Source organism: Humulus lupulus, chromosome 2 (genome assembly GCF_963169125.1).
Source record: "Humulus lupulus chromosome 2, drHumLupu1.1, whole genome shotgun sequence".
In the NCBI taxonomy this organism is placed as follows: domain Eukaryota; kingdom Viridiplantae; phylum Streptophyta; class Magnoliopsida; order Rosales; family Cannabaceae; genus Humulus; species Humulus lupulus.
In genome coordinates this window covers 15592666-15605535 of record NC_084794.1, presented here as the reverse complement: position 1 = coordinate 15605535, position 12870 = coordinate 15592666, and positions in this window count along the sequence as shown.

Here is a 12870-nt window from a genome sequence, read left to right as displayed (position 1 = left end):
TCTTACTCAACATTATTAGTGTTACTGATCATATGATATTTGTAACGCCCCAACTCCAGGGACCGCTACAGTGCACATTGCAAACAGTGCTAAACTCTCTAATCGAGTCGTTCAGCCATAAACGCGTAACTAAGTATGATTAGCGGTTTAGGGATTAAACATTTTGGTTGAGATATAATGTTTCACTAGAACGTTTACTGTATACATTGGGATCCCAAAAATATAATTTCAGAGTCAATTACAAGAAAATATTTACAACAGGCCGTTCTAAGCGGCAAAACAGGGTTTAACCCTAGTTCCTCTTTCAAACCTCGCCCAAGTATTGGTCGAGCAGCTGCATATGTACACGTCATCTCCTAAGCTCTCCAACTCAAGGACGGTCCAGCTTCCTTTTGCCTTTACCTGCACCACAAAGCACCCATGAGCAGAAGCCCAGCAAGAAAACTCATATGCTTATAAACAGTCATATCATGATATCAAATCATATCTAGCATGCCTTGCAAACATAGCTTAATTCAAGCATGCAAATGACTTCAAAAAATGCTGGGGTATCCAGGATAAGAAATCTTGCCCTTCTGATTGGAGGACCCTCAAGTCACACCTAATCAGTTGAGTGTCGCAACACTTGAGGTTCCGATAAGCCATGCTGAGTGACCAACAAGCAAGTCACTAGGGGCTCAGATAAGAAATCCTGCCCTTCTGATTGGATGACCATCAAGTCAATCCTAATCAAATGAGTGTCTCAATACTTGAGGTTCTGGTAAACCATGTTGAGTGACCAACAAGCCAGTCACTAGGGGTTCAGATAAGAAATCCTGCCCTTTTGATTGGATGACCATCAAGTCAATCCTAATCAGATGAGTGTTGCAACACTTGAGGTTTCGATAAACCATGCTGAGTGACCAACAAGTAAGTCACTAGGGCCTCAGTGTCCAAAGCCATGCATATGATGATCAAAATGATCATACAGAGCACATAGCTCTGATCAAATAAGTGAATATCACTTTGAGGTCCTGTTAAACCATACTGAGTGACCGACAAACAAGTCACTAGGGGCCCAGTGCCCATAGCCGTGTAACGACACCGTTACCTAGGCTTTCCTGCAATGGCTCTTATCAAATGAGTGACTGACAAGCATGTCACTGAGGGCTGGTGCCCATAGCCATGTGACCTAATAGTCACGGGGCTCGCTAGCCCTAGCTCTAAATGACTAGCCTTTGGCTAGATAAGTGCTTATTTATATTCATCGAACTTGAGGTCGGTCCTGTATTAATGCTCTTTGAGTCATTCAATGCAGAAGGTCGATTAGGTCTAATCGACATGGCTTGCGTTGAACACGTTAAGGCCGTCCTGACTAGTGAGTCAGCACAATGTGACCAGTGCCCAGTACCACTGCCGAACTTGACAAGTGAGTCACAGCTTCACAGTTGATACTAACACCTTTGCCAAATCTGACCAGTTAGTCAGAGCCATGCACAAGTAAGCAATGCTATCAATATGTCATTCATCCAAAGATGGGGCATTCAACATGCTTACTTAACAATTGCTAGCATAATAATGATCATGCACAAACACAGAGACTCAAGCTCTGACCAATCTCATATTCATCATTCATGGCATGCCCTAATCACATGTTTCTCGTGCATCACATGCATCACACTTAATCATCCAGCATGCCTCAATGATAATCATATGCAAATGGGCAAAATTGCCAAGCATTCATTATGCTATCAATGTTTACATCTAAACATCCAACATGCATCATAAATAGCCATGCATGTCACACATGGGGTGCAGTTTTCTCACCTTCGGTCCAAGCACAGGTTACCAACAAATGAGCCACAAGCACGATCCCGATTCCAAGCCTCTAGTGAAAACCTAGTCACAACCACAAATGGTAACCCAATGAGTTCAAGTTCTAAAACCAATCCTTGAACTAAAACTTATCCTCCAAGACATTAATCCTCACTAATCCGGGTAGTAGGAATGATCCCGAGGCCAAAAACCATGTTCCCGGGGTCAAAACACCCAAACGGGCACAAAAGCCTGCCTGAGCCGCGGCCCCCAGCAAAACCAAAGGCAAGCGCCACGGCGCTCAACACCAAGGGCCGCGGCGCCCAGCAAGAGCAAAACAGGGGACCTGCTTCATCGAGTAAGGGCCGCGGCCCAACTTCGGGGCAGCCATTTTTCTTCATTTTTAACCTTTTAAAACCTCCCAAAAACATGTCTAAACATTCCCAATCATCAAATCAAAGTTCCCAAACTCCCCAATGGTCCAAAACCACCAAAACCTGAAGCTCAAACAAACTAAAAACTCAACGATTCACAAAATCCAATTCAAGCTTAAAACTTTTAAAAACTTAAAACTTAAACTTGAATTACCTCCAATTGAGTTGTTTCCAACTAAAAACTTCAGCTAATAAGCTTCTAATTCTCCTTAGGATTGCTATGCCTCGATCCTCGCTTGATTCCGAGTCTTAGAACTCAAGTTATCTTTGAAAACGCAATCGGGAGACGAAAAGGGAACTTTAGGGAGAGAGAACGTACATAACGTTCTTTTTATTTTCTTAAAAGGTTACTTCAAGCTTAAGTAGCTTCCAATAAAACCTAATGCTCGGGGTCCCGAAAACACCCCTGGGGACATTATAGTCAAAACTTCCAGAATTTCCCCTGGTCTTACTAACTCCCAATTTATCACCAAATATTAATTCCCATTACCCGATAACCCAGTAATGCTCTAAATACCCCTTGACTTACTCCAAGTCAAGCTTAAATCCCGTTGTGACTTTCCCACTAGCTTACCTCCTAGGATCGTCTTGTGCTGGGTAACACTGGCATAACCAACTAATAACAAGGCACCACGCCCATTTCACACATATATGCCAAAAATGCCCGAAATGGCCAAAATATGAAAATCACCCAATTAATCACAAATGGGTTCACATGAATATTTAATACACCTAAACATGCATATTATCATTAAATAGCATAATAAAGCAATTATGGCCCTCCTGGCCTCCTAATCAAGGTCCTAAACCTTATTAGGGAATTTGGGGCATTACAATATTGTATTATTTTTTAGTTAATATATATATATATGTATGTTTCATTATTGATAATTTCTTGAAACGTTAAATAATTATTCATTTTTTGAGGAACAAAGAAATAGTCGATCATACCACTGATCTTTTATTATCATTAACAAGAATTAATAAAAATTGTATTGATTGTGTAAGTAGATAAACTCTTGTGATATATAAATATTGTTGTATGTCATCAAATTTAATAAATTTTTAGATATATTTAGTATTTTATTATTAGTTATGAACATTATAAAAATTTCGATTAAACTCTAAGTGTTAAAATATTATTAGTTAACTAAGTTTGTTGGTAATGGTTGTTTCGATCTAGTTCGATATAACACCCGAAAAGTACATTAAGTATTTGAACTATTATTTTGTTGTTTAGACAGTAAAATGTTTCTATTATTGTGTGCGGATAATTGAAATAATTTTAAAATTTAAACGAGAAAAATAAAAAGAAATATTTTTGGCGGCGCAAAATTACTTTTGCCAGCACAATATTGCGTCGGTGAAAATACTTTTCCCAGTGCATTTGTCGAAACGTGTCGACAAAAGTGGAGTAGGAAAATTCCCGTCTTTCCCATTTTAAAACACACATAGAAAAATACTTTTGTTGGCGCGTTTCACTGAATACGCCGACAAAAGTCCCACGTTTTTATTAGTGTTGGGACTTTTGCCGGCGTGTTATGTGAACTACGCCGACAAAAGTGTGTCGTTTTAAATGTGGTAGGTGAAAACTTTTACCGGCACGTTTCGATGCACAAATTGGAAAATTCATTCAAACGTGTAACAGCCTTTTTGTTATGGTTGTCAAAATATGTCTGTGTTTTTTCATCTACAGAGTTTGTTGATCAGTCTTTGAATTGATTTTTTGAATATGTTGTCTCTGTTCGTACTACTTAGTCTCGAGTTTCATCTACAGGATGCTGTAGATTAATGAGTACACGTCAGCTTGTGTCAGTATATTTGGAAACATGTTAAATCTATTTAGCTGTTCGTTTTGTTAATCAGTTAGGTGTTAGGGTTGCTATAAATATAATAATCTGTTCCTAACAACCTAACCCTCTTTCTGTTAGTTGCTCATTTTGGTTGAGAAAACAGAATCTTGTTTTTCTCTCTTGTCTTTCTTTCTTTCTTGTGTTTTTGTAGGTTCGCCATTGTTGAAGGGGGAGCTTGTTGCAGAGCTGTGGGAAGTTCTGATCTGGTTCGAAGGGTGTTCGGATCTGGCTAGTAGAGGGATTCAACTAGCGTGCTCAAGGGGATCTTGAGCGTTTTTTGAATCGAGGGATTCGATTCATAAGTTCCAAGGGATTTGGAAATTGTTCTTGAGTGGTTACTCAAGTTTTTAGGGTAATCTGTAATTTTAGTAGTGTTAAGACGTTGATTTCATTTTGGAACTAGTCATTGTACTTAACATTTGATTTGTTAGTAAAAGTTACATCTTACCCGACCTAAGCACTAGTCGGCTGGAAATTGTTCCAGTGCAGATGAAGCTTGTAAAATTCTAAGTGTGATTTTACTTTGCTTTAATTGTCCATTACATTCTAGTAGAATAATTTCTTGATTCAACAAGTTAGATATTGCACCTTCAAAACGTATGACAAGTGGTTCAACAATGTCATGGCTCGTTATATGCGTGACGCCGTACCCCCAACTACACTAGCTTGGGAACAAGTAACGCCAATTGATCTCTAAGTTATTCGGCAGAGGTTATCTATAAGTATTTTGTAAATCTCTAATAACTCACTATTAATTATTTTTTTCTATATTCATAATATTTTAACAAATTCCAAATTTAATTGTGATTTTATGACAAATTCATTTATCCACAAGACAATCCAGAATCAATGATGTCATGGTAAGTCAAATGCAAAAACATATGAGTGATTGGCGCCACACAATGAATAAACACTGGGTAGAGGTTTGGGGAGAGGTGGACAACGAGAGAGCGAAGGCGAAACCTTATCGTGGTGCTAGTTTTTCTGATTGGGAAATTCCATGTGATTATTGGGCTTTCGATTCTCAGCAGGTATACTTTAGTTTTTATATTAATGTTTAATTATAAATTTACAATCTAAATTAATGACTATTATTTTCTATTTGTAGAGTATTGAAGAGAAATAATGAGGCTCGAGCAAAAATGACCATACCAGGAGGACACAGTTCCAAATCCATCGTTGCACATGTTTATGATCACGTAAGTTATAATAACCTATATCTTTATGGTTACGAAAATATTATAAAGGTGACAGTGTTTTAATAATTGTTTTTTTAGATTGACTTGTCTACTGGCCAGTTTCCGAGCATGTTCGACACATTCGAGCAGCTCCACAGGAAGAAGGATAAGTGGATTAGCGATGAAGCGGTGATAAAACATGTAAGTAGCCTAACTTTAACTAATTTATGATCATTTAACTTTAAAAAAGTTTAGTAAATAATTAATAAGTATTAATTGGTTGGTGTCAATTAATAATTACTTATTAATTAAATCTATAACAATTAAATCTTTATGATCTAGGTGCCAATATCTTTATGATTAATGATTGTGGACTAAGATAAAAAAAGAACGTAACTAATGTTGTTCCCGTATCAGGGAGATTAAGGAATAAGTTAATTTGTTCATGAAAATCTATATCTAAATCACAAACACCCAGATATTGTTGATGTATATGTAGAGACGTAAATGCTCCATTAATTGAATTAACTGCTCTTATGTATATATCAACAATATCTTAATTATTGTGATTTAGATATGGATTTTCATGACCAAATTAACTTTAGCCCATTTGCTCCCTGATAAAGGAATAAAATTAATTACATTCTTTTCCAATATTTGGTCTGCAGTCATTAATGATAGGATGTTGGCAGATAGATAATAAAGTTATATTTTATATGTAGTTATATTAAAAATTTCTAAGTTAGGTTTTCAAATAATGTTATATTGGAATGTGATATATGTGTTTTTTATTGTGCAGACTCAAATGATCGAGCGCCGAGCATCGCAGAGTACGACTCCTGCATCATCCGCTACTTCTTGTGTCATCGATAATGTCGACGGTTAGTTCCCGCCTGATATGGACATTGTCACTGATGTCCTCGGGCCCCGCTCGCGTTATAAGAAAGGGCTTGGGAGATTGCCTAGGTTGAAAGCAATTGGCGCAAAGAGGGCAGTATCTTCATCAACTTCTCAAATGTCCGGGCAATTGTCACCTGAAGTGGACACTATTTTGCAGCAAAGTTAGGACATTATACAGCAAAATCAGAACCTAAGGAAGTATATGACTAAACTTGAGATTCGTCAACGACAAGATTTAGTGCTCAGTGCTTTGTTGAAGCAGGTTGGTGTATTGGCTCCTGGTTTAACTGTTGACTTCCTAGAAGAGGATCCAAACGACGACGAAGACAATGGTCCTGGTGGCGATGATGCTCACAAGGGCGGGGATGATGAGGAGGACAATACTCATTTGTAAAACTTTTTTTATTTATTTAAAGTTTAATTAATTAGAGACAGAGTTTTTTTAATTTATTAAACTACTTTCATATTTTCATATTTAGTAGAGACAATTAACATTAATAGTTATAAAATAATTTTATTTATTTATAACAGTGTAATTTTTATTTTATTTCTAATTAAATTAAATAATGTTACTAAACAAATTAAAAATTATTAATATATTAAGATCAAAATTTATTAATTAATATTAATATATTTAAATTAAAATTAGTAATATTATTAATTTTTTAATTTAAAAAATACTTTTATCGGCTCCATTATCTTTGCCCTTGTTATTAGCTATAGTTTCACCATTCTAGTATTTTCCATTAGGTATGAATAAACTATTTGACTTGGTTCTATATATATATATTATATATATATATTACCTTCTACCATTTTGATACATTGTAACAATCATACATGCAGCACACGCTTAATTTAAATCATTTTGAACGGTCAAAATAACAATATCAAACTTAATTAAAAATAAAAAAAAATCATCACCAAACTTAATTTTTTTAATCACTATCGTACTAGATTTAGAGTTGATTAATTAACTGGAAATTAAAAATAGGAACTTTCAATCAAATAATTTATTAGAAGTGTTTTAAAATGAAACAGATATTTGTTATGACGACTTACTTTTTTTTTAGGGAACTGCTTGCTTATTTTAAATAGTGAAAAATTATATATATTTTTTAATATATTAAACTTAATTATTAATTACTATTTTGAAAACGCATGTTTAATTAAAAAAAATTCTAATAGGAAGTGATGAATTGCACTGCGAAAAAACTTTAGTAATAATATATATTTTTTGTTTGTTCATGCATACTTGGTACGTGTCTATTTTCAATTGTTTTCTTATTGCTCCTATTTTATTTTGTTAGTATTTGAATAGTGTCACATTATTACTTTATTGGTTGTTTAAACAACACAACACCTACTTTGATATTATATTATGGAAATTATATCTGTAATTATGCACAAAACACGAATCCATCCAACATAAGAGATCAAGTGAAACATAAAATATATCTTTAATTAATATTTATATATATATATATGCATGAACCTATAAAAAAACATTCCTTTTCCAAATATATATCCTATAATAAATTTATTCTAACAAATTAACAATGGTACCCATATATATATGTATTTTATTTTGTAAAGCCTATATAAAAAGAATACATAACAATAAATATATAACCTATATTTATACCTATATATGTAATTTGTCATCAATAATAATCTTCATCATTTTTTTTTCTTTTTAGGTGAAAATATATCCTGAGGTTTGTATTGCATATTCTGTCCACCGTTGTTGTCGTTGTTCTTCTTTCCTTTGTGGCCCTCATTTCCTTTGTCATCCTTATCTTTGCCCTTGCCTGACTGGACATCTTGAGGAGTATGAGAAGGATAGGAAGACATTTTGAGTTGATTATATATCAACTTACAACTCTCTGTATGTTATGTATGAAGATTATTTTTCAACTGAAATATAATGTATATTGGTGTTTGGAATAATAGATATGCCAACTGAGTTTAATATTTATAGAAGAAAATGACTCGTCTAAAAAGGAGTTATTAATGTTCTTGTGAAAATTTCTAGTCATTTTTGGTGCTCTTTCATTGTAATTCCCCCATTAGGTTTTTTAATACACAATTCAAAACTATTTCTTTTGTTGATTAAAAAGAGATAACGTGTTATATATCATGCATGATTCGGAAACACTCAATCCAATTGCAGATGCATGTGTATCTATGTATAATTGCCATGATCATTCTTAGGCAGCTCATAAAAATATCATAAAATAATGGTTAGTAGTTTTGTAATTGATATATATATATATATGTTTATATGATTGTAATATCCTGGTACCTTCTATAAATTATAATACTTTGCTCTTTGAAATTTGAGTCTCCAAAAGAAAATAACAATCAATGCAAATTAAATCTCTAAATTTTACATTAAGTAAATCTTGGTTAAGTTCTCAACATGGTCAAATAGCTTGGTATAAAGGTAGAAACAGGGTGGGCCATGTGGTTTGTTGGGAGGTGTGGCCTAATATAAAAAAATTTGTAATGTTTTTCTATTATTAAATATCTAAAATTTCAGAGTTTTTTTATATTAAAAAATGGTTTTTAAAAAAAAAAAAAAAACTCAGGATCTGTTTCCATTGTGGTCCCAGGCCTATGCCCAGAATCGGGCATATATCTAGAAGTATGAACGAAGGCATACGTTTAAATCAAATAAATTAATTTCGTATTAAATTACTAAATTTGTATCGTTTGGCATCTAAAATAATATTTATCATTTATCTTCCAAGAGAAATATGATAGCTCATAGTCACTTTGTTAAGTGTTTTGGAAGTGTATCTTACGAGACTATATATATAAATATATATATATATATTAAAAAATAAATATTTATATATTTTTCAAATTAAAATAAGATAATTTTAACATTAAGAGTACGATTAGGATCGACTTATTATTACGAAATTGTACCCTTACTGAAATTAATTCTTAGATATGAGCTACAATTAATATCACTGTATTAGATTAATTGAACAAAAAATAACAAGAGGTGGTTGGTATCCTTGAATATAAAATTCCATAAAATATTTCTGAAATTTCATGAAAATTGCTGTACAAATATTTATAATCTTTATTATGTTTGTAAGATCATTTGGTTAATTTTAACACTTCTAGATGAGTCTCCTAAAGATTTGAACACACATACACACTATATATATACATATATTTATATACCAATTGCAAGTTCATTTGATTTACTGGAATTGGGGATGAAATTTGTTGAGATGTTCGAAGTAAAACATACTAGGAAAATCCAATATCCTCATTTTATTTAATCGTTGTTTTGAGTATTATTAGCTACAGTTTCATCATTCTAGTATTTCCATTAGGTATGTATAAATGACGACTTGAAATCTATTTATATCTTTTACCTTCTATCACTCTGATACATTAATGTAATAATTATACACGCATGCACACGCTTATTTTGACTTCTTTTTTAATGGTCAAAATAATAACAATTTCAAACTTAGTTATAAATAACAAAAAATCATTTCTTAATTAATCACTGTCGCGTTAGATTTTGAGTTGATTAATTAGCTGAGAATTTCAAAAAGATTAAAAAAATAATTAATAAATAAGGTGTGTGGAAAGTTATAATATAATTGAAATTGAGTGTAATTCATATTAATTACTCGATTTGACGTGTTTGTCTGTCTATGTAATTACACAGTAGCGATGTAATAAAGGTAATTGAGGAATCCTTATTACACTCTCTAATTTTCATGGGAGAACTCCCATGAGAATTAAATGTAATTACTAATTTTAAATAATAATTATTATATAATATTATTTTTCTGTGTAGCTATTAATTGTTTTGTCAACGACGACAATATAAATTCATAAATAATTACTATTTGACATCTAAATGCACAGTATATTTTAAAAGATAATGTAATTAGTATCCTAGTAATTACACAATTACTTTCAAACATGCTCTAATAGGAGCCTTAAATCAAATAATCTCTCAGAAGTTTATTTTTTTAAAATGAAATCAGTTATTTGTCTAGTTGCTTACCAAAATCAATTTTACTTTACTTGCTTGTTTTTTATTTTATTTTAGGGAAGTTACTTGCTTGTTTTAAATAAACAAAATTAAAGTGAAACATTAAAAAATCTTTAACATGCATAGGCTTTGGTCGACAGTTGGTGCCAGACTCACTTGTTTTTTTTTCTTCCTTCAAGTGTTATTGAAATTGTAATTCTTGTACTCATTCTAAGACTCAACAATTAGATTTTTTTAATCATTACATATTACAATAAGATATATTATAATTCAATGCAAACCATGTTATATTGAACCTCAATTACATAATAATCTTCAAGCCGAATACAACTCACTAAATACACCACCATAGCGGGGCACAACAAGTGACCTACTTACACTACAAGAAACTAGACTTTTGCCGGCACGTTTCGGAATTGCGCCGACAAAAGTTTCTTTTGCCAACGTGTTTCATGAATTGCACCGGCAAAAAATACCACTTTCACCGGTGTGAATTTGCGCCAATAAAGGTAGTTTTTGCCGACGCAATTCTGAAAAACGTCTGGGAAAGTAACTTTTGCCGGCGCAAAGACGGAATGTGCCGGCCAAAGCTTGTGCACTTTAGATGACATACTTTTTTGTTGGCGCACAAGGCATTATTGCGCCGGCAAATGTGATTTTTATACGAATCTAGTTTTGACGGTGGTACTTTTGTCGGCGCATTCAATGTTGCGCCGACAAAAGTCTTCTAAACACGCCAATAAAAGTCATAAATCCACCAGGACAAGATAAAATTGCACAGGTAAAAGTATTAAAGAATAGAAATACACAATTTTTAATTTTTTTAATTGATTATAGTTTTATATAGTATCATTAATTAATTAATAATTATTTAACATCTAATCAAGGGTATAAAGTTGTTAGATTGTGTAACACCTCGATTTTCCGAGACGTTACTTATAAATTTAAATTAATAAATTTTATGACAGAAAAACTTATTTAATGAAATAAAACTAGGCATGAAATCTCATTATTTAAAATAAAATGTTTAACACTTAACTAAAACCATAATGACATTAATAAACCATTTTAAGTCCAAAACCAAAACTAAAATGTTCCAATCCGAAAATATTTTTTAAAACTCTAAAACATCGTCCACCGCTAACATGTAAGATCCACGCCTCGAGCCTACTCCACTCATTGCTTTTTCTTGCCTTTACCTGCACACAGAGTACCCGTGAGCTAACGTCCAGTAAGAAGAACTATGTAGGACATAACCCACCAACAAGATAACATAAGCATAAATAACAATCATTGTGCGATATATAAACACAATATCACTCTAACATAATGTGTTATACTCTCACACCTAAATACTAACAAGTCATGTTGATCGGACATGAAATGTAATCTGCCTTGCCTGCATTGTACTCACACTCGACATTCCCACAGTGGCACCTAGTCTAGCCTGCACTGTACTCACACTCGGGCGCTCCCTTGAGACATCGTTGCCCTGCCTGCGCTATACTCACACTCGGCAGTTCCCACTACTACAAAATTGACATGGGACGATGGTTTTAAACCGTCGTATGGACTCTCATACGTCGGTTCTAATACCATCGTCCCATGCAATGTCATGCCATGTAAAGCATAAAACGACAGTTGAAATAAAAGTGTCATCTCCTGTCGTACATGAGATGATGGGTCCTATACAAACGTTGTCTCTTGTGGTACATGAGACGACAATTTCTGTGCAAGCGTCATCTACTGTAATAAATGAGACGACAGTTCGTACTAAAGCGTCATCTTCCTGCAGTACATGAGATGACAATTTATGTGCAAGCATCGTCCCCTGCAATACATAAGACGACAAGTTCATGGAGACCGACGTCCCATGTAGAATATGAGAATTTTTTCATTTCTCTATTTTCAACCACTATATTCATTCATAATTTCCTGTGTAATTACAACATAGTTCAGACATAATCAATAGGCAGACAAAATCAATAGAACATGTTCCAAATCTAAAATTACAATATCAAAATATACACTTGGAATAACTATGTAAGTACTAACTAAATACTACAATTAATATATTTTTTAATTCTAATTTCAAAAGTTACTCTAACTATGACTCATCCGCTCAAGAAGCTTGGCTGCCCATTCATTTCGAGTTTCATTAATTTCACCAAGTGTATATGTATTCTTTCCACCACACTACAAAACACAAAATAAAAACTAAGTCAGAAATTAAATCCAATAGAATTGTAGTTCAATACTAATAAATACACTTACATTACTATTTAGCCATCACATTGGTGTCTCATTCAAGCAATAGTCCTTCATCATCCTTATGATATAAAAGCCGCATTCTACTGACGATGTTTGACGAGGGCAATTGACTATTTTCTACTTGTAATTTTTTTTCATTCCTTCCTGTCTTTCGCTTAATGTGTGAAGAGACACTATATATACACCAATATGAAGAGCATATTAATTTTTTATTTCCATATCAAATAACCATATTATATTCTAAAATGAGTTTCAAATGTATTACTTGTTCATAAGGTTCTTCAAATCATTTGGAGGAAATTTTCTAAGTGGATCAAGATAGTAACATGTATGGTCATCTGGATCAATGATCACTAACATCCAGTGACGTCTCCATTTAAACAAAGTTATTAAAATAAACATCATAAGGT